Genomic DNA, 24,095 nt, shown 5'->3' with positions numbered 1-24,095 from the left:
CTGTGTGTGTGAATAAATGCAAGCGTATGCGGGCATGAGCCGCTGCTTGTCATCACTTGCCCTCATGTCTGCCTCTTGTCCCCTGCTGTCTCCCTCTGTCAACGTTATCACACACTCTTATCGGTGTGGCGGCACCATTTTTCTGAACAAATTCCGGCCCTCCTGCTCCTCCCCCATTCATGCTCCTGCATTCTCAATCACCTCTCATTTACTTGCCTTTCCTCTGAAATAGAATAAGCAATGTATGAGTTTTATACATTCTTATGCAGTCGTATTACATTTCTGGCTAATATGATAAGACAGTAATTATTTTATGTTATTTCACAGTTGATAATCGATAAATGGCCAATATTTAAATTCTTTCCTAATTTGTAAATTACAGATAAAATACTAAAAATCTGTAATCAGTCATCGTAAATCTTACTCTCAGGCCATCCAAGATTGTTACTTCATCAGATCACACAACAGATTTGGATAAGCATCCAGATTTAGAATTACATCACTGCTCACTAATGGATCCTTTGCAGTGAATGGGTGCCGTCAGAATGAGAGTCCAAACAGCGGATAAAAACAGCACAATAATCCACAAGTAATCCACATGACTCCAGTCCGTCAAATAACATCTTGTGAAAAGCTGTGTGTTTGTTATAAATAAGTCCATCATTAAGATGTTTTAAACTGCAAATAGTTGCTCCTGACTAAAATATTCATATTATGGAGTCCATAATCCATAATAATGCTTCCATCAGTGAAAAAGTCCATACCATGTTGTTCTCTCATATTAAAATCCACTGAAATATTAGTTTAAAACTGTTTTTGCTTGTAAACAGTGCTTGATTTCTCTCTTGATTCAGACTAGATGATTTTTCACTGGAGAAAGCAATATTATGAGCTCCAGACCTGAGTAATGCAAAGTTCTAAGATGAGTCTGATATGTGACTAACATTATAAAAGTGCTTGTGCAATTTTTTCTTTAATAACGACTGTTTGCCAGGGTGACAAGCCAAGAAATGTAAGTTGACAACCTGACTCTTTTGCTAGTTGCTATAATAGCGGTTTATGCCTCATACTGGCGCGTAATCCTCCGCTGTCATTCTTCTCTACCGCTTTGCTGTGCATCACTTTTCCTGCCTCTGTTACCATGAGAACGGAAGACAGAGCTGAAATTTTTTGCTGTCATTATTCTGAGATATCCCCAAGTGGTCCATATGCGTGTCCCACTTCAAACCAGCTGGGGGCAATCAATTTTGACATCAAAACTTAATATGACAGTAGATTAGAGACTAAATGTTTCATGCGTCTTCTTAATGACTAAGAACTGTGAGTTTCAACTTCACCAAAAAAATCCTTGGTGTTCAGACTTTTCTCAAATGTTCATAACTCATTTTTAAAAACACTGATCAGCATTCATTGTGAGTGATGATGATGACGTATCTAGCGGAGAAACTCCAACATCAGCAATAGCAGACTCACTCGAATGCTCCAACCAAAAATCCATCATTTACCCTGCAAGTGAGTGGCTCTCTTGGGCCCTATGCACCACCCCAACACCTCTACTGCAATGTGTGAGAATGCACACAACACATCCATATTTCAAATTAATATCCACATAATATTTTGATACCCAGAATGCTTCCACTGATCATTTGCATGCTAGTAAAAGCAGTATAATGTCATTCAGTGAGTCATATTAATTGCTTTTACTAGCAAATTGATTAGTATATTTAAGATTTTTGTTGACGCATCAGTCCATAGCTTCCCTCTCAAGTAATTTGGGTTTATGTGCCTTGCTCAAGGACACAATGGTGGTAGTCTCAGCCTCAGTCTGACCTTTCACTGACCATCAGATGCATCTTGCACATAAAACTGTAATACACTATTTCAGTCTAGTAAACTCTAATCTGATTGTCACAAAACTGGGGCACATGCCCCCCAGAACTCATATCACTTTTCTTTTTTGAAAGCCAGTTGCATTTACAACACAATTAACGGGCATGGATATCTGCGTGCATAGTCTTCGGTTAAACTGTGTTGCTTTTAGAAGCGTTAATTCAGTTGTTGCATATAGTTTAATGTCTTTATTTTAGGATTATCAAAGTAAATTCTAACTCAAATTTGAGATTTTACTGGGGCACAGCAGATTTTTACTGGGGCACGTGCCCCAGTAAAAAGGGTCTAGCAACGCCCCTTTTAGACTTGGCAGACTCTGCTTAAAAGACCCGCCCTCCTCACTGGACAAGTCTTAAAAAGACCAATCAAACTAACAATGACATCAAGTATTACCCAATCAAAAGTAGGAAAGGAGGCATCTTCATAAAATGCGCGTGGGATGATTTGCATGAGACGCTGCTTTAAAAAAATTATAAAAAAATATGGGACAAAACCCGTCCCGTATTGATTCAAAACGGGACGTGCAATTTCATTCTCAAATACGGGACGATTCCGTATTTTAAGGGACGGGTAGTAAGAACCAACACAAATGTGGTCAAGAATTGTTGTCCTGAAAATCCTGGTTCAGTTTGGCCAACCACAAACATTTTGTTCCTCAGTATATTTTTTGCAGTCTTCTTGTTGATTTGTTTGACTTTTGGCAGACTATAGTCCCCCAAATGTTCTTTTCTGCAGCAATAATCTGCTAAATTTGCGATTTCCCTTCAATTCAGTGGCATTGTTTACGTTCATTCCCGCCAATAAGGCCGATCAATGACGCATCGTGAAAACCCTCTTATACTAAAAAAACACCTTGGAAATTTAACACAATAAAGATATCACAGTAGCCTACTCCCTCAACATTTTATGATAACAATAAACTTTATGAAGTAGAGTTAATAAATTTAACCAAAGCTTAAAGCTTAGCGCTATAATTTAAAGACTAATAAATCATAGGAAATTAATAAATGTTTCTGGTGAAGACAACTTCCTGACGTCAGTGTCGATAAACAAAAAACACGCATACTAAGCCCTCACGTTATTTTGGTGCGCTTTTCTTTGACGTAGTACGGTAAAGGGTGGACTTTTGTTGTCTGCTGGAGCTGGAGACAGACAGCTGAGAGTGAAACAGCCGTGTGTGTTTGGTGCTTGAAATTCAGACGCGCTGCACGGCGTCTCGTCCCGAAACCCAAGACGACAACCAAGAAGAGTCACTTGGATTACTGTCGGCAGGGCTAAAGCCCGAACACATTTTTTCCCCTCAAGAATACTTGCTGGTGTTATTTTCTCTGTTAGGGCACAGGCAAAAACATCGCATTTTCACCTTTTTAAAAGCAGCAGTCTTCTCGGAAGGGGCCGCACCTTCAGCTGAACATCATCCAGGTAGGTTTATGAAAGTTCATGTGCTGTATCCAGGCTATGACCATTACTCCTGTCACGCCAACAAAATGCTAGAGAATGAAAGAGGTCATTCAGAATGGTGTTTAAATGCGCGCTTAGTTTTTCTCCGCAAATTGTGACTGAATTAGGTACATCATTTACTCCAACTTTTTGTGCAGCAGCATCCCACACGTTATGGTTATTTAACCAGCTGCGTCTACTGATGTGAGTGTGTGTGAAGTGAAGGAGAGGCTATAGTTTAGTTGAGAAATGCATCTTCAGACCCAGTATAGCTAATTAAGCTGGTATTGTGCGCTGTATGTGTTAATTCAGCAGCTCATATGACAAGCTCTTGACGTTTACATGAGATTATGCTCTGGTCTTTAAATTAAAATTCTGAGTGTATGTTATGCATTTACTTTATTATCATAGGTATTAATATATTACTTTTTTTCCACGGCTCTAGATGACTTATTTCTAATTGGTCAATGCGTCATTAAGCAGTCAAATATTTACAAGCATGTTTTATATTCCCTGCCGTCAGAGAAGTGTTATAGAGTACTGTTGTGTAAATGTAATCGGTACAAAAAGTTTTTCATACCAGATATCAGATTTATGATAATGTTGGATAATGATTTGTCATCGTCTGCTGTTATGATTTTAATTATTGTATTCCACTGTCAGACCAATTTCCTTAAAAAAATGACAATAAAGTATAACCAACTAACACGTTACTCATAGCTATATGCTGCCATTATTTTCATGTCACAACATCAAAACATAAGTTAGAACAATTAATTTATGCCAAAAAAATGAAGAAGCTCAGAAGTCCAGATGAAAATGAAAACAAGGCATCATCAAGGTTAAAAAAAAAAGCTTTGACAGAAAACCTAAAATATGTTGGCTAACCAGTCCGTATAAGAAATAATGTCAACTGAAGATTCATAACATATTCATTATTATTGTGGCAGTGTTGGTTCTTTTTGCTAGGCTAATTGTTTTATATGTTGTAATGGGTAATTTTCTTTGACAAGCCATAGATAGGCATTCATTAAATATTTACTAGGGTCATAATCAAGTAGACTCATCCTCACTCAGCCATTATACACTATGGAGATTAGAAATGACTGAATGATTTCGGACACAGCTTATGTCATGCAATCTAGAGAGTTGTATTTTGGATTTCAGAGGCGTGTTCCAGGTTGTCTCAGCTGACTCATCTGATGCCTAATAAAAAAAGTCTAGGCAGACAGATCAGTAGATTTTTGAGACGTAACCAGAGGCAAAACAAAGACCTCTGTTCCTGGATATGTTCCCACTTACTCTCCTTATTGTCCATATTTTCACACGAATGTCTAAGTATGGAAAATAATTGCCTTGCACCTTGTCTTGTGGGCAATTAATTAAATTGAAACAGTGTCTTTTGAATGTGCTGCATGCTGATAAAGGACGCCGTTTAATCTGAGCCTTATCTCTCTGAGCATAAACAGCTTCACTAAAGCTCATAATAAATTATTCTGCAAATCCTCCACGGCTGTAGAGAACATAGAAAGTAAAAAAAAAAACATCTTATCGGTCAACGTGATAGCTTATTACCGTGATGGTGTTATCATAGGTAAACTGCTTTCGAGCACAATAAAGATTAAGGTGGATAAACACCTATTAACCTGTAACCCCCTTACACTGAACCCGACTCTGGTGATTTAATGCTTGATAGAGACTGAATGAAACCTATTAGATAAATGTCAGTGTAGTCATTTGAGTCAGCTGAAGCCTTTGTTTGCAGTATTTTTGGTCTAACATTTTGCAACAGACGCATTAATATGCTATAATCGTATTTAGAAATGACATTAGTAAGTAGTCAAACCATGTTTGCAAAAGACAGCAAGTATTAGGTCTGGCAGAACCCCATAGCAAATCTGACATGATGAGTTGGACGTTCAGCCTGTCAAGCACTTCGTTTTAGCTAAAACAGTGTTTCGTTCACATCCAAAAAGCTGTAACGTTGAATTTTAGCGTTGAAGGGGGTGGATGTTTTCTCTAAGTAAGTCTGGGCTCCTGTCCTGCTGACCTAGGCTTTCTCCAGTATAATCCAACTCATGTAATTAAACACAATATGATTAGTGGGCAGAACGGACACTGTTGCTGTGGAGGTGCATACACACACATACACTGTATATGTGGAGGAATTTAATACTTTTGTGTGGGTTTGCTTCTTTGGCAGTGTGAGTGTGTATGCATAAGTGCATTTCCACTTTCACTTCGTTCATGGCTTTCAAAGAATTCCGTCTCTATGCACAGGCATCAATACACATGCCATGACTGAGAGATCGGCGCCATCCGAGAGAACATGCTATATGACCTGACCAGAAGCTGCTAAAAAAGCCATAACAGCACAAGATTCCAGTCAAGAGAGATGAATAGCCTTAGAAGTACTGGCAGTCAATTTCCAGTGGTTTTGTAATGGGGTCTATTACAATACTTGTAAACCTTTTTGTGGGTTTTGTAGCGTGTATAGTCACCTGAGTCATAGATGTTATCCAAACAGCTGTCCTGGTGTATGTGTGTGTGTGTGTGTGTGTGTGTGTGTGTGTGTGTGTGTGTGTGTGCACTTCTGCATTTTGTCTGAAGGTTGCAGTTGACAGCGGAGCAGTGTGGGAGTCGGCTGGTTTTGGTCGGCTGGCTCACAGTCTGAAAGAGAGAGAGAGAGAGATGAGCGCCCTGTAATTAGCACCCGCGGCTGCATGCTGCATTCCACCTCTGTAAATTACAGAGTGGCCTGCCTGCACTGCCAGACCCAGCAAACCTGCCTGTGTGAGTGTATCCAGACCCCCCTCTTTCCCCCCCCCTTGGCCTCACGCGCACGCAAAACTACGGCTTTACCTGCTAGCAACAGACTTTGCCTTCTCTTCCAGTTCACTTCCACTGTGTTTGTTTCTGCGCTGCAGTAATTGGCGGTGGTGGATGCTGTGTCTCTCCGGGGCTCGGCCTGCATTGATTTGTTTGGATTTCTGCACCCCTCCCCAGAGCTTTGGCGTGCATACGCGCCACAGACTCCCTACACTGCTGTCTGTCATGTCTGAGCGGCATATTTAAAGAGTTCGGTGTTTATCGAACTGCACGTACACTGAAATGCACAGCATTTCCATAACACAAGGGCTTTTTCGAATTAGGGGTTGAAGCAGTGGGATTTGAAAATATGCTTTGTTTTGAGGGGTTTAACAGGGATTGTGTGTGTGTAAAGGTGTCAAAATGTGCTACTGAGCTTTGAGACTGCAAAGAGGTCTTTGCTCAGAGCTTAGACAGGGCTGTAACCAACACAGACGTTGAGGACAAACACCCCCTCCCCCAGTAATCAGATATGGTCATATTGACCTACCAGTATTAGATGTGCTTGATGCTGCTCTGCTATACTCTGTTATTTTATAAAAAAAATTCCATAGATGCTGTTAAAAGTCATCAGATGTAAGCAGCTAATCGTTTATTATTTGACAGATGTTTTACTATAGAACTGTTAAATGACCAACAATAATATCCAATGATGCACTACTTTTTTTGTAATTCATAATTAAATGGGATGAGACAAATATTACCAAAGATGTTTTTGGCATATTAGGTATAAAATTAAATGGGACATTGGATGCAAAATTCACTTTTGCATGGTGTATGTTAGGGATGTAACGGTATAATCATTATCGTGGTATTGCGGTAGCAAAACTGTGTCGATATTGTTGTGGTCACACAACGTTATGGTCTTCCAAGCAAAAAGTTTAGTTTTTAAAATATATTAAAACATCTTTTTCTAACATAAAAGGTCTTTAAAATGTGTTTTGGGCCCTTATGCTTTTGCACAGCATTTGTCAAATATACTACAACCGAAAGCAAAGTACATCTGTTCAAAGTAAAACGCACACTTGGTTCAGGCGATCAGCTCATGATCCGGTGTTTTCTGCGCCCCTGAACGGCTCAGTTCACAGTGAAGGCAGTGAACTCTTTTATTGCATGTACTTTTATTGCATGGGCATTGCATTCCCAAACGCATTGCAACACTCACAGTAGATGATATGTAGTGAGATGCATTTTTGTAAGCCTGTTTTCACTGAAGCTGAAGTTTTCCATCAAAATAAAAGTTCTATTGCAGTTTCCGTCAAAATAAAAGCTTAAAAGTGCAGTATGAAATGTTGACAGCTAGTGGTTTAGGGGGGTAACGTTACTGCAGTCCAAATTCAGAATATCTCTTTCAGATGTAGAAATTAGGAAACAAATTGTGTAATTTCCATACTGTATTATGACACAAAAATAGTATACCTATGAAATATTCATATTCAATTATTTTACACTGCAGTTGTTTTACAATACATAGCTATTACTATCATAGGAATAACAATAATATAAAATTGTTATTATTATATTCTAATTTGTTTGGCTTCGTAAAACACCACTGTGAATGTAATAATAAAAAGAGGGCTTTAAAGTTCAGGTACAAGTCAATTCACTGACTTTTTTAGTGAAGAAGTTTTCTTAGTTAAGAACATGAGTTGGGGCTCTTAATTTTAAACACTTGAAGTACATTAGATAGAATCATTTAACTTTAAAGTGTACACATTTTTTTTTTTTTGTCAAATATTGCAATAATATTTTATTGTGGACTTCGTATTGTGATATTATCATGAGATTTTGCTATTGTTACATCCCTAGTGTTTGTATATAAATGTGGCTTAGTGTGGGGACATAACCACCTTACAATTATAAAAATCCATTCACTCCTTTTTTATTATCCCTAAAAAACCTTAACAATCCAGATTATCAAGCCGTTTTGATTTTCTAAGCAGTATGATGTCATACTGGTCAGGCCCCGCCCACTGCCGCTGAAGGACTGCTCTGTATTAGCATATTTCTGCCCTCAGCCAGTTGTACGCTGTCCGCTATTTTATCCACGTTCGAGCAGTTGTGGAGTCAACAATGTCTCGAAGCAATGCAGGTGTTTTGTTGTTGGACGTAGAAGTGACCATAAGAGTCTTAATTTTCTCCTGACATCAGAGCCACTGAGGATGCAGTGGATTAGTTTTGTTATTGATGGCAACGCATCATTGAATACACAAAAAAGTGGAAGAAAGGGATGGGGTGAACAAAGCACATTAACATTTAAAGAGACATGCACCAAAACAGGTCACTGTGAACAGAGCTGTTTTTGACAAGGCAAAAAGGTTAGATTTACACAACCATTGAGCAATTGTAATTTGTAACCAAAGTATTTTGCAGACATTTCATGAAGACCCGAAAGAATCATACCAATTTGTGGACAATTGGCATCTGATGTCACCTTTAAGAGTGAATGTGTTTTTAAAGTAAAGTATAGACTTCAGTTTTGGTGTTTGTAAAAATATATCCAAGGCTGAGAACTGCGTGTTAGTGTGGGTGGGTGTGTAGGTAACGATCATGTGTAGTCTGTGCTGATGGATGGGACCGAGTAAATGGCTGTGACCCTGACAGAGGACCCAGCTGAGGGACCAAATGAGCTTTGTGACATTGTATATGTGTTTGTGTGTGTATGTGTGTGTGTGTGTGTGAGAGAGAGAGAGATAAAGTATAGGTTTGTGTTTTTGTGCCTGTCTGAGTACAGCACACCATACAGGACAAGTGCTGTCTCCTCCCCTCTCCTTCTGTTTAATGCCATATGCTGATATTGGTAGATTAATAGTACTAGTTTAAAGTCACGGTGAAACAGAAGTAGCATCAGAACTTTTCTTCCGTGTTGTGACGCACATCTGAGCGAAACCGATGATTGGAAAAATAAACAGCTTGGAGTATGTTGATTGGATGGAGGCAGATCTGAATGCGAGCTTGCAGTCGATTGAAAAGGGGTGGGATTTAATCAGACAGAAGTCACCGAACAGTCTGCCGTTTCACTGGAAGATTGATTTTAGACATTTTGATTAATAAATACGAGGTCAAGAATAGAGGCACATGGACAGATTAATGGTTCACAATAAGATAAATAACATTCATTTAGAAAATAAATGGGGTGAATTATTTCATGCCAAAAAAAGTTTCTGACTCAAGAGTAACTGGTTAAAGTGTGTATTTATATATTGAATAGCATATAGTGCTTCTCTATACATCCAGCTATACTGTACATTATATAGTGCTTCTGTAGTGGTTGTATATACTGTATATCCATCTAAATATAGTGCCTCTATAGTACATGTCTATATTTTCCATCTGAGTATAGTGCTTCTATAAAGCTTTCATATTGTTATTTCTCTATGGTCTCATCAGCTGACTCTGCTGAAGAGGATTTGCCGATCTGCAGTTTCCTGTTTATGTCAGTTCTTCCTGTGGTACAAGTTACATCTTGCTGTTTGGTTAGTTAATGTATAAAGGCCTGGCTAATGATAAACAGTGATGTCTGAAGAAGTCATTAAAGTCTGCTTTCCCAATCGTGTGGATTCTCATCGAAATGACTGGGTTTCGCCTGCCAAGATTCACACCAGACCTTTAGTCTGTGGGGTTTTTTTTTGTCTGCCAGGTGAAAATTGTTAGTTAGATTTCTTTTATAAAGTAAGCACACTCTCAACAAACCTTATGATTTGAGATATCACCAATGTCCCAAAGTGCAATAGTTCTAGTGAGGTTTACCATGGCAAGGACGGCTAATTGTCATTTTAAGCATACCAAAAGCATGCAGTGCATAAAGTGAGCCGATCTTACAGTAATGTGTTTTACCATGGCGCACAAGTCCATGACCCATGCTTTAGTGAAGCACTCCCCATGCTGGAGCTGACATTGAGAGGGGAAGGCTGTACATTATAAGTTCAGCTCTTCTGCCAGGCCTGCTGCTGAGAAAGCCTCCTGAGAGCCCCACAGCAGTTAGGAGACATCAGACAACATCCATAATTTATGACAGAGATAGAGATGCGGCTTGCGGCTTGTTTTTGTGTCTAAGTTGTGCCCTCGTGCGCTCCCTCTGTAACAAATGAATAGTGAACGCATTTCCTCCTGCTGTCTTTCCCTCTGTGTCTTTCTGTCTTTCCCCTCGTGCTCCCTGTTCTGCCGCGTCCCATAAATCAGCTGGGAAGTTATGAGACCAGAATATGACATTAGGCTCTCTTTTTGTCAAGTTTTTAACTTTATTCAACTGAAGTAATTATGTTCCACGGTAGACCTCCGGCAACAGGTTGGGTATTAGTTTATGGTTTTGCCCCTGTTTTCTTGATCTCTTTTCTGATCTTAAGATGACTATGGTTCTCCATCTTTTAGCTAAACATCGTTTTTTGTTGTTGTTGTTCCCAGAGTGCATGTTCCCTTCAATTTTCTCTTGAGATGCTTTGACGTACAATGTATTGTGCAAAGTGCTGTACAAATAAAAGCAGGCTTGACAATGCACTGTCAGAGGATGCTTATAAAGGCTCTCAGTCAAAAGGTCTACTTTGCTGTATTTTATTTGAACAGTAAAATAATCCTAAAATATGCTTTACTATTTAGCATACGTTTCATTTCATCTGCTTATGTGGGCAACCCTGGTGTGTTATTATTTTTATTTTTATTTAATTTTTATGTATACACTACCAGTCAAAAGTTTTTGAACAGCAAGATTTTTAATGTTTTTTTTTTTAAGAAATCCCTTCTGCTCACCAAACACGCATTTATTCGATCCAAAATACAGCAAAAGCAGTAATATTGTGAAATATTTTACTATTTAAAACAACTGCTTTCTATTTGAATATATTTTTTAAAGTCTTGTGTCACATGATCCTTCAGAAGTCATTCTAATATGCTGATTTGCAGTTCATAATTAAAATTTTGTATTATTATTATTATTATTATTATCTGTATTTAAAATTGTTGAGTACATGTTGAGTACATGGATTTTTTGATGAATGGAAAGATCCAAAGAAATTATAGAAATTAATACTTTTATTTAGCAAGGATGCTTTTTAAATTGATCAAAAGTGATGATAAAGACATGTTTAATGTTATGAAAGACTTCTATTTCAGATAAATGCTGTTCTGAACTTTCTATTCATCAAAGAAACCTGACAAAAATCTATTTATCTGTTTTCAAAGTAATAATAATAATAATACATTTTCTTGAGCAGCAAATCAGACTGTTAGAATAATTTCTGAAGGATCGTGCGACTGGAGTAATGATGCTAAAAATTCAGCTTTGAAATCACAGGAATAAATTACATTTTAAAATCTATTCAAATAAAAAACTGTTATTTTTAATAGTAAAAATATTTCAAAATTGTACTGTTTTTAAAAATCTTACCGTTCAAAAACGTTTGATTGGAATTTTTTTTTTTTTAAGATGATATTACAGTATTTATTTTTTCAGATTTTAAAAATAAATATGTAATGTAAGTAAAAAAATCAAGGCATTCTTTTAAGTAGTTTACTAACAATAACTAAATGGAGGAAAAATAATACTTATTTAATTTAAATGCTTAAATCTAAAAATAGAATGTAATAAACAGAAATGTTCGCTATATTTTTACACATTTTAATATGTACATTTTTGCGGGTAGCAAATTGTTGAATCTGATGACTATTTGCACGTTTATGGGATTTTGCTACTTAATTTTAAAGAGCAAGATTTCAAGCAAGAAGAAGTTAGCAGTGTTTCTTAATTTTATATCATCAGCACAAATGCCGTATATTGTGAGTATTCAATATGAATCCTGCTCCTGTTTGTACGTGACAGCTGCAGGTTCAGATACAGCAAAATGCTGAGGTGTTACCATTACTCATAGGCTGCTGTGAAGAAATAGATGCAGATTTGAAACCTGCTTTACAAACAAAGCTAAATGGTGAGCATGTAAAATTTCCTCCTTTCATTCTCTGCATCTTTCCCTCATTTTTTGACACTTTGATTTGTAACAAAGTGTAATGCATCATTGTGGCTTAAACGTTTTCCTGCACGAGGTGTGTCTGTCACTTCAGTTTGCCGTAAGGGAGAAACTTCAAAGCCAAAAGCGCCAGAATGCTGACGTGAACAATCTCCCAAGTTCTGACATCCTCCCTCAGCCCCTGTTTCTGTATCTCGCGATCTGTCTGTGTCTCATTTCTGCTACCTTCATCTTCGCCATCTCTTTCTCTGTTCACCCTCAGTCGTGCGAGGCTGTCAGGGCACATCTGTGTGAGACAGACAGCGAACAAGAAGGAAAGAAAGAAACACAGTTTGAGTAAGAGTTTCTTGGAAAACATTACTAATTTGTTGCCAAACTCATCAGAGCTACCTCAAAAAGAGAAACAGATTGTCACTTCTGGAGAACATCAGCAACCATTTCGTAAAGCTATTAAACCATTTACAAAGAAGCACCAGTTGGTTGTCTGGAGATGATAATTCCATGTTTTTAGACATTTGGGGCCTCGTTTCTAAAGCGTGCATACTCTCAGTTTGATCTTAGAGTGAGCGTACGCTTAAATCCACGTCAGCGCTCATATCTGTAAAAACTAATTTTTGAAAATGGAAACTGTTCTTGCAGCTTGCTGTTCTAAATTAAAGGATTTGGATGATGATGATGGTGATCTTTATTAGGAGTCATTTACAAGGCAGAGAGCTAAAACCATACAGTTCCGCGCAAGTTTAAGATCATTTGCGATTCATAGATTTCACATCTGAAAGAGACGCTTATTTGTATTTTCTGTATGTACGTTCATTCTATGAATGACACCTACGCATATTTGAGAGATGACCGTAAGATCAAAATTAGAATGGTTTCTGATCAAAAATACAGAAAAAAACTGTAAAATTTTGAAATATTAATGCAATTTCTAATATTGGTTTCCTATTTTTATATATGTCAAAATATAATTTATTTCTGTGACGCAGTGCTGAATTTTCATCAGTCATCACTCAAGTCTTCAGTGTTATGATTATTCAGAAATCATTCTAATATGCTGATTTAGTATCAGTGTTGAAACAGTTGTGCTGCTTAATATTTTTTTGGGCTTCTGTGATACTTTTTTCTTTGATTCTTTGTTGAATTTAAAATGAAAAAGGACAGCATTTATTCAAAATCGAAAAGTCTTTACTATCACTTTTTATCCATTTAACATATCCCTGCTAAATAAAAGTATTAATTACTTAAAAAAAAGAAAAAATGTACTGACCCTAAGCGTTTGAATAGTAGTGTATATTGTAACACAACTTTTCTATTTTGAATAAACGCTGTTCTTTTTTTTACTTTTTATTAATCATTATTAAGAATCATTTATTAAAGAAACATTTATTAAGCAGCAGAACCATTTCCAACATTGATAATAATGATCAATTATCATATTAGAATTATTTCTGATGAATCGTGTGAAACTGAAGAGTAATGATGCTGAATCATCTTTGCATCACAAAAATAAATTATATTTTAGTGTATTAAAACAATATTGCAATAATGTTTATAATATTGCTTTTATTTCTTTATTTATGATTTAAAAAATGGAACTTTGATAAGCATAAGAGACTTATTTAAAAACATTGAAAGTCTTGTTGTATAATCGTATAATATTGTTTTATATATACACTGTAAAAAGTTTTCACCAGATTCAACTTAAAAACCTCAGCAGCTGCCTTAAGTTTTTAAGTTAAATCAGCTTAAAACTACAAGTCGTTTTAACGTATTACAATCAAAATTAGTTGATTTAACTTGCGAGTTGAAAGGACTTAAGTTGATTTAACTTAATATTTAAGGTAGCTGCTAAACTTAAAAGCTTAAAAGTTTTTAAGTTGAAACTGGTGAAAACTTTTTACTGTGTATACACAGTGTTTATGATTTCCAATGATACAAACTCTTCATTCATAAAAGAAAGTTATCATTAAAAAAAACAAGTTGACATACTTTGCCAAGTTCTAGTTTGGCAGCAGTTGAACATGATGCCATGCTGCCAAGAACCGGCAGAAGAAAAGTTTGAAAATTTGACTGTTGAACTGCACCGAGGAAAAAGTTGTTATAGGTGTCTTTTAAGGCGTTTGGCTGATACTTTGTGAGAGTGAAACCAGCCGTTGACTCATCAGCTGCGTCTCTGCAGTCTCACAATGTGCCCTACAAACCTCTGCCTTCGCTCTTCCTCCCTATAGAGCTGACAAATTAGGATAACTCTACCTTTAGGCATAGTTAACTAAAATGTCCCTTGGAATTTGCTAGCTGAGCTGGACTGCCTCAGTTTTCCTGACTTATTCATAGCTTGATAATAAATACACAACTAGTGGAGGCGGATTTGTGTACAAGGCAATTTTAATGAAAGTACTTGCTTAGACTCAGTTGTGTCTCAGCTGTCAAAGCAAATGCTCACCAGAGATGAGAAAAGGAAGCGACAGAGAGACTTCAGACAGACTACCTCGGCTCCACAGGAGCTAGACGAAGCCGATGGCCTAGCCAAATGCCTGCTTTGTGTGACAACCATGCTGGGGACTTGGATCCGTCTGAAATATGCTTTCCCTCTCTCTCTGTTTCTCTGCAAGCCCAGGTCTGTTTTTTCGCTGTCACCTCTTTGTTCATTCATCTCATGCTGTTTGTGAGATGACGTGATAAATTCTAGGCTGTCATAACACCTTCATTTGCCCCTTCATTAGTTTTTTCCAATAAGAATAGGCCAAACAGAAGGAAGTGGAGATGGCTTCTGTCAAAATTGCTTGCTTTGTGTCAGAAATGCAGTCATGGGAGTGAGATTAAAAAATGAGCGAAGATAAAAGATTGACTAACAGCAAATGGGGAAATTGTGAAGTGTTTTAAGCATTGTGTAGTGTTGTTCTCTTTCTCGTTTTTCATCTATAATGATTTTTTTCTTTTCACGTGTTGTAGCTTAATTTAGTGGTAAAGTGTTCAAGTAGTTGCTTTCCGATTACAGGAAGCTCCGATATTAATGCCCATATACTGTATAAACAACTCTTCCCACATTTGCGAAGTTACGAAGCCTCAAAACACTCACGTGTAAGCCTGTATACACCTCCATGTTTGTTTTACTGTGGCACTAGGATTACTTTTGCTGTGGTTTGGTAGCAATTTGTACTACGAAACAGAAAAATTGATGTGTGGAGGTTGGCGTAAAGCAGAAATGATTAAAGTCAGGTTAGATGGCCAAACGAGATCTGTCATAATGTTCTGTTCTTACAAAACACAGCGGCTGCTTTTACACTTTCTCATCTCTCACTATTTACCTCTAATGTGTATACACTGGAGTGTTGTTAAGGAGGGTAGGAAGACAGGGACCGGCCTACACCTTATTGAAATGTCTCTCTGCTCAGCAGAATTAAAAATGTTTAAATGTGGTTAATGGTTCCCAGGCACAAAAAAGCCCCATAAAGTTAAAATCTAATAAATGTCTCTCAGATGATAGCGAACTACGTCTTTTCCTCTCTTTTCATGCCTGAGGGAATTTTTATGAATTATAAATGTTTTTATTTGTTGTTGTTCTGGAGCAGCATTAGGGAGATTCGGAAGTATGTGTACGTGTAAGGGTGTGTGTGTTTGTCCCATTTATTGGAGGCTGTCTAGGACAAGAGAGATACTTGAAGTCAGATGGGCTTTGGGCTCATAGAGTGGCTCTGCAGAGTGTCGGAAACCAGACAGCCACTCAAGATAGACGCTGCCATGTGAGCCTTTTCATTCTCACTCAATAAGTGGAATTCAACTCAATGAGATTCAGAAACTTCACTTTCTTTCTGAAGGTCTCTCTTCTTCTTTTTTTTTTCTTGCCTCTCATGAACTCAAGAAAATAATCCAACTTAAATTAGACCGACTGATAATATAAAATGCTATACATTGTCATTAAATACATGATATGTTGATTCATTAATCAAATGAGCATTTAAATTTGATTATACTTGATCAAATGAGCATATAATTAATCACATTAGCATTCAAATACGGTGTTCCTGTTGCTCAAACAGTAAAAGCATGGTGCTACACTCCTAAAAATAAAGGTGCGATGCCCTAGAAGAACCATTTTTGGTTCCACAAAGAGCATTCAGTCAAAGGTTCATTAAAGAACCATCTTTTTCTTACCTTTTTATAATCTGAAGAACTTTCATTCGCCACAAAGAACCTTTTGTGAAACAGTAAGGCTCTTCAGATATTAACAGTTCTTTATGGAACCACTTAGACAAAAAGGTTCTTCTATGGCACCGTGAAGCACCTTTATTTTTAAGAGTGTACTCTGTGGCTAGTATTCTTTTCACTTTATTTTTGTGGATTCTATAATAGTTGCATTTTACATTTTAGTAATCAAATAGCATGTGTAATGAAAAATTTATAGTTTAATAAGGAATACAATTTTTAGGGGTCCTTAGAAGTAGATTCTACAGTACAATAGTAATATTTCTGTCACAATTTGTTTATTTATTTTATTTTATTCGTTTTTTTTTTACAGATTGCAGTGTAAGTCACATTGGAGAAAAGCAGCTGCCAAATGCATACAAGTAAAATTAGTAACAGTTAATCAAAAGTATGTCAGAGACAATTAAGAAAATGTTTAAATGCATTGCTGTTGCCAAATATAATGTAAAATTTGGCCTTAAAAAACAAAAACAGTCTTAAGTAGCACAAGTATATTTGTTGTATCATTTTTTTTTTCTTTTATGCCAAAAATCATTAGGATATTAAGTAAAGATCACATTCCATCAAGATATTTAGTAAATTTCCTACTGTAAATATATCAAAACTAAGTTTTTGATTCGAAATATGCATTGCTAAGAACTTCATTTGGACAACTTTAAAGGTGACTTTCTCAATATTTTGATTTTTTTTGCACCCTCAGATTTTCAAATACTTGTACTTACATCTCAATTTCAAAAAAATTGACCCTTATGACTGATTTTGTGGTCCAGGGTCACATATTTTATGTTATATCAGTGAAGCCAGTCATTGGCCTATAGTCAACAGCAATCTATTTGCAGTTACATTTGTCAATCTGTCTGAGTCAGACTTTGCACACATTGTTTTAAGTTAAATGTAGTGTAATAGTGAGTCACATATCTGGAGACCCCTGAATTCTGTGCCTTTTTATATGCTGACCATCTAGTTAAATAGAAAAATGTGTCCTTGGTGAACGGCCTCTTGTTTAATGTGTGGTAATTGGATTCACAAATACATGAAGGTGACGCTTCAAGCTTGAATGGCTCCAATGTAGGAAAATTCTTTAAAACAGAACTTACGTATGAGCCATGAGGCATAATTAATTACATTTTTATGGCATTATTATTATTATTTTTTTTTTTGAATAATAGTAATCACACTAAATTAATGCATTAAATGGACAGCGCTGATTGAAATGAGATGAGGCAATAAAACTGTAACAGAGCGGCTGAGACTGATCCTTCAAATATAACACTATACTTATCAATCATGCAAAAGTTTGGCTGTGTTTATGACTGGAAACCTTTCAAAGCTGAAAATCCACTTAAACCTAAATTTACATATTTTTCATATACCTAAACAAGAGAAATGATTTTAAAAATAATTCTTTATTATTCTGTAATATTTAATAGTAATTCTTTCATCAAATTCCGATTATTGTCTTGTCAGAAACAAGTGCATGAACAAAAATGGGTGTCTGCATGTAATAAATCTTCTTTGCTTTTAGCAGCGTGTATTTGCATACTTGTGTGTTTTGTTTGCTTTATCTCTGTCAATCTGGTAAAAAGGACTGGAGACAAAGTGTCGCGTCATGGTTGTAGGAGGGGTGCTGAAACCAGTTGTCTGTGTGTGTCTGTGTTTATAGCTGCTCTGTTATCTTTGATAGATAGAGGCTTGCAGACATCATGTCTCATCTGCCTGTGCTTTCTAGTTCTGGGGGTCTGTGTGTATATGCGTGTATCTGTGTGTGTAGGACTGTTGTTAGGACTGTGTGGAGTAAAGCCTGGAATTTTTCCACAGGAGGTCAAAATCAGGGCATATAAACTAGAGTGAGGCGTCTTCGTTCCGTTCCTCCAGCTGTCTATTCCCTTTTTCCTTTTCTTATTCATCTGTTTTTTGACTTGTCTTGTTTCATCCCCATTCAAACCATTTTTGTGTATTGTTTGGCCCTTTCCTGCCTCTTCTGAAGAAGAGTGGCTCTACTCAACGTCATTTCAGAAAGGCTGTTTCTTCCATCTCATTTCACTGAATAGCGGTACGATGATGATGTTTCTCTGAGTGCTGTGATGTCTCTCTGGTTTCTCTGTTGACGGAGGTTACTAAATGGTAAAAAATAGATTTTTTTTTAAGTGTTTTTTTTCCAGTGGTATAATTTTGAGAGCTGATATAATGGCAATATAAAGTACTGTGCAAAAGTAAAAAAAAAATGCATACTAATGTCTCTGGGTTATTACAATTAAAGGGAAAATTCTGTCATTAATTACTCACCCTCATGTTGTTTCAAACACGTAAAACCTTTGTTCATCTTCGGAACACAAATTAAGATATTTTTGATTAAATCCAAGAGCTCTCTGACCCTCCAAGGTACCAAGAACATTGACAAAATAGTCCATGTGACATCAGTGGTTCAAACCGTGGCGCAGATGTGTTCTACGTCAGCAGTACATGCATTGTGATGCTCTCCAGAATATTTTTGTTTTCTTTGGACACAAAGTATTCTCATAGCTTCATAAAATTACAATTAAACCACTGATGTCACTTGGACTATTTTGTTGATGTTCTTGGTACCTTTCTGGGCCTTGAACATGGCAGTACCCTTGCTGCTCTTTGATTTTATCAAAAATATCTTAATATGTGTTCCGAAGATGAACAACAGTCTTACGGGTTTGGAACAACACATAAAAACAAGCAAGCAAGCAAAACAAGCTGAATTAATGTTTGGAAATTAAAACTCATAAGAAAAAAATATGTAAAATGTAAAGAGAAAAAAAGGTGAAAAAGCAAACAAGATGTTTACAAAATTGTTACATTTAAATTAACACACAAAAAATACTAAAATGAATTTAAAACAGTTTTGGGATATGGAAAAAATATGGGGTAAATTTGAGATGAATACTGTAATTGCTGAAAATAATGAAAAGTGCTTTCAAGAAAAAGTGCCCCTAAAAAAAATCTGCATTTTAAACCTGTGCTTTAGTCTACCTGATCTCATGACGAAAACATACCTGTGGGAATTTTTTTGCAAGATGCAAAATACATACCAGGAAGTACATATAACTGCAGTTTCCAACAGAAATGAACACTAGAGGTAGTAAAACCATGAGCATAATAGTTTTCGTACATATTTATGATTACAGCTCCATGTGTTTCACTTTCCATATGTAACAAGCTTGCGGGTAGCTTAGTCGACACGGAGGTGGACTTAGGATGCGGAATTCTTGGGTACGAATCCCGTGAAAAACATAACTCATGATGAAAAGCTTAGTTTTAGAAACAGCCGTGCTCTGCGTCCTTACAAGCACTTGAACCTAAAATAATCATTCATACAATTCGAAAAATGCAAAGCAAATTTTCAAGGGTGTTCACAGTGGGCTGTGTTTACATTAATCTTGCATCATAAAAGCATTTTGAGCCAGGGTGGAATTACATGAGTGTGTAGGTAAAAACTACATTAGAGCACCATCTGCTGTTAAAATCTAAGCTCACAATCGATCACAAAGAGAATCGCAATGCATTCGGAATCGATCCACGAATCGTTTTATCATTCTATCCCTATTGTTCATACTATCATGTAGGTTTTGGTCTAGTGCAGATGGTACGTTATTTTAAAACGTCACAGAGGATTATAGTTATAGTGGCACTCAATGGACGTTACATGGCAATAATTTTCATGATATGTTGTGCATTTCTTTTTATTTAATTAAATTGGAAAGTTTATATTCAGTGCTAGTAATCATAAGGCCTGGCTGAAATGTCGGACACAGTGTGGACCCTGGGAAACCAAGAGACCACCCACAGTCATATAAATGAATGGTCATGTCATCCTTAAATGCTCTCATTTACTTCTATATGTGGCAGTGTGTATTAACACTTGTGTGTGGGTAGTGTGTTTAGCTTTGTTGGTCCTGAAATTGTTAATCATTTTGTGCTTTTTTGGCATTCCTAGAGGAAGCGTTAAACTAAGCAAGAAAAAAAGAAAAATAGGCTTTTTTGAGTTTTAGAATCTGATAGAGCTTTATGGAGCTATGGAGATCATAAACTCTGGTTTCTGGGCACTTTAATATGTACAAGAAAATGCATTACAACATCAAACGGCTAAATGGGGGAAAAAAGAAGTAGCTCTACAGATTTAGTATAGTGTACTTATATTAAAATTTTTGCTAGAGCATGACAAGTTGTATCTGTGAAAGATGCCGTATCTTCCGCTCTCTCTCCCAGCTGCCCGTTGATAATTACCTGTGTTCGTAGTGGATATAGGGTCAGATCGCCTCTAGTGCAGTGTGTAGTGTATTAATTAAAGCTGCCCTTTGACCTCATCTGGACCCAGTGGGGCTGCTTGAGCCTCAGGCATTGATTCAAGCTGCAGATGATTGGCTATAAAGCTTCACCGATCTCACATTGCTCAGCCAGGAAGTCCCATGATAGTGAATGAGTATAAAATGCAGTAAGAATCACTTTTCATTTTTCCTCATTTTCATTCCCCCCCTTAACTGAAGGTAATTTTGCATGTCTTTGTGGCAGAGCCTGAAAGGACACCATGGGCCCATAATTGGATGTGATGTGTGAATTGTATGGCAGGTTTCGTGCGAGATACGACAGCTGGATTAAGGGGATAAGAAGGACAGAATGATGGTAAGACAGAAGTGGAGGGAGACCAGGACATGTCCTTGCACCCTCCTAAAGCAGTCAGATGACAACAAAGCCCTTTAATTCAGTGTGAAATTGGGTTCGAGTGTAGACGTACCGCATGTATGCAGTGAATTTTATATCCCTCATTAGAATGTACTCACATTTTCTATCACAGCAGGGGTTTGCCATTGACTTCTGTTGTTCTTATACTGAGCTAATGATATTCTCAATCCATTTTCATTTACATTTTCATTAAGATGTTATTTAGTATATTTATTAAGCCATTTTCCTCATGGGACCTGTTGGCGGGTCTCCATGATGTAGGTGATTTCAGGTTTTACTATCCTTGTGGGGACATTTGGCAGACAAAAGCTGACCCGCACACATGCAGACAGTCAGGAGAGATCTGTGTGGAGGCGTTTGCACAGTTGCAGCACCGCAGGAGAGGAAATTCAATCGGCCAATCACGAAGCCAGCTGAGCCCCCACTGTGTCCTGCCGTCACCTCAGCCCCATCCCTCCCACACCTTCTTCCTTTCTCCTCTTTTTCCTTTACCTGGTGATAGGGGTCAAGTCACAGGCACTGGGTAACTCTGACTGTGCTGACAATGTGGACGAAAAAGAGCCGAACCAACAAAAAAAAGTCCATTCAAGAGCGATCCATCGTCCTTGAACGATAAATGAATGACGAGCTCCACAAAAGACAGAAAACTCTCTACCTTTCTTGAATACGACTCTTTATCTCGCTCAGCCATTTTTCCTCTACCCTCATTTTTGCTCTTGTTAAATTCGGTTTCTTGAAATATATTTCCAACTGTGTTGTTCTCTGGCTCTTGACGTTCTCTTAGCGTGACATGATTATAGAGCCCTTGTATCATGTGTGAAGTGACTTATTACAAGAGGCAGCAGAAGCGATATTATCTTTAGTGAAATGAGACAATTTCAACTCTCTCTCCTTTTTCACTTTCTTCATTTCTTCCTTTATCTTTCTAGTGGAGTATTGCAAAGTGGAGTGTTGAAAAACCTGATATTAAAAATGTGGGCAATACCAATACATGCAATAATTAGTGGACAATATTATGACTACAAGCCTGTACTTTTTTAATTCATGTAAAAATAAAACACTAAACGAAAACATTATTTATTTTGAGATTTGCTGATGATTGGATTTAACAGTGTTGTTAAATTATGTTTTGAAAGATTAAAATAGTGGAAACTTATTTATTACCTTTTAATGTGCTTGGCTTGCATTCACCAGTCTACATTGTTTGTTTTTTAAAGGTCCCATATTGTACACATTTCTGGAGGTTTATTTTAGTTGTTGATGTCCTTAAGAATATATATCTGCGGTATAAGTGCCAAAATCCATCTCAATATATTTTTACAGCTCCTTTTTTAGGAGCTCTGTCAAGAACAGGTCGATTTTGGCCCATATAATTAATATTCATGAGCCTCTCTTCTGATTGGCCTGTTGTTTTCTGAGTGACGCACATCCAAGCCAACCACAGTTAACTACGGTCATGTATGCTGTAGCCTAGAGCCTAGCCTGCTGTGGCTTGGTGATACTCAACAGGATATTTCAGAATGATCATTAATGTTTTTTTTTTTCAAACACTGAATGCAGTAAGCTACATAACTACTGTTGCTTTAGTAAAGCCCCTTTCACAATGCGCGCTGATTCCGGAAAATTACGGGAACGAGCGCTGTGTGAACAAAAGCCAGAACCAAATGCCATTAAGGCAGTGTCGTAGTGATGCACTTTACCCTGCGACTCTTCACGACGGAAAAAATACGTGCAAGTGGAATGAATCAGCGATCAGGCAGCCCCTCACTATCAGCGCTGAAAATCAGGTTAGTTTCAGTTTAGTGAAACGTACACGTCGCATTACATCTCACATCCAAACGTCACATGTCTTAATGGGTTGTGTGTAAAGCACGCACAGATTCCGGAAAACAACTGTGAATGAACCTAATTAAGCAATTCCGGAACAAATCATGGGACACATTATCCGTGTATTTACCGGAATCGCTGTGTGAAAGAGGCTGAAGTTGACGTGCCACTGGTCTCTTATATTAACGTTGTTCGGAAGCCTGTGCAATGATGTAGCTTGACATCTATCGACTGAACAGGGTTTTCTCCACTTGTTTTCGTGTTGTTGTTGCTTAGCAATGGCATGGACGCGAAGTTGTCGAGGTTTGACAAAAGGAGGGTGGGACGTGATTGGTGCTGGGGTGGTGACTGAAGGCGGTGACTGAGTAGATCGGACGTCATATTTTTACGGAAGTCACAGTGGCTCGTGAAAATGAACAGCTACTTTAAGCAGGCTGTGTGCAGTTTACTGTGGACTGACTGTTTTGAAACTTATATGGTAGTTACATAACCCCTAGACCTCAGTTATCATGAAAAAAGCCAGGAAATTTCGATTTTGACAATATGGGACCTTTAAGAGTGCTTTCGATTAATTCCTGATCAATTCTTTTAATTAGCAATAGAGAGTGAGGGTCAATGTCAGTAACAATCTTTGCTTTGCTGTTTTAGTGCTGGTCCAGTCATTAAGTCCTGGCTGACCCTTTTGTACTGGTTTGAATTGATTTTATTATGCCCTTGTTTGCAGAGAAAGGCATGCAACATGCTTATAATGGTTTTGATGCAAGCAAGCAGTGTAGATTCAATTCTTATTTTATTTTGGCAATTTGCATCACTAAATCATTTATACGATGTTGTTTTTTCCAGACCCGCAAAAAGACCAAATGAGCTGCTTCTATTATACTGTTGAATATTTGATGATTGAATAAAAAAAATAAAAAAAAGTAAGTGTCACTGGCACATTTTCTCATTCCTTTTTCGCTAATTAGTCTTTCTACCATTTAAATGTTTAATTAAGCTATAAGGTTTGAGGAGTTGTGCTGTTAGAAATGATAAAAGTTATGCTTTTTCAAACACTGTATGAAGTATGGCAGGTTTAACTATGAAGGAATATCATTTTGAGTGTATTGTTGTTGTCTTAAGCCTGTCAAGACTCCAAGCATGACCGATTATAAACATCTTATTGCACATGCACTTCCAGGGAGTGATTAAACTGAA

The 24,095-nt window shown here is 37.1% G+C and overlaps 1 protein-coding gene across 1 annotated transcript in view; it reads left to right on the top strand.

Moving 5' to 3' along the window:
- The first annotated feature begins 3,066 nt into the window (after window positions 1-3,066).
- The window catches only part of dok4 (docking protein 4), a 52,365-nt gene continuing 31,336 nt past the window's right edge, over window positions 3,067-24,095 (top strand). Inside the window, exon 1 of the mRNA XM_073837134.1 lies at window positions 3,067-3,312. The gene's annotated coding sequence lies outside the window, so the exon portion shown is untranslated. The remainder of the gene's footprint in view (window positions 3,313-24,095) is intronic.

This window comes from Garra rufa, chromosome 3 (assembly GCF_049309525.1).
Source record: "Garra rufa chromosome 3, GarRuf1.0, whole genome shotgun sequence".
Lineage (NCBI taxonomy): Eukaryota > Metazoa > Chordata > Actinopteri > Cypriniformes > Cyprinidae > Garra > Garra rufa.
The sequence above is the reverse complement of the archived record's forward strand: the minus strand, read 5'-3'. Positions and strand labels throughout refer to the sequence as shown.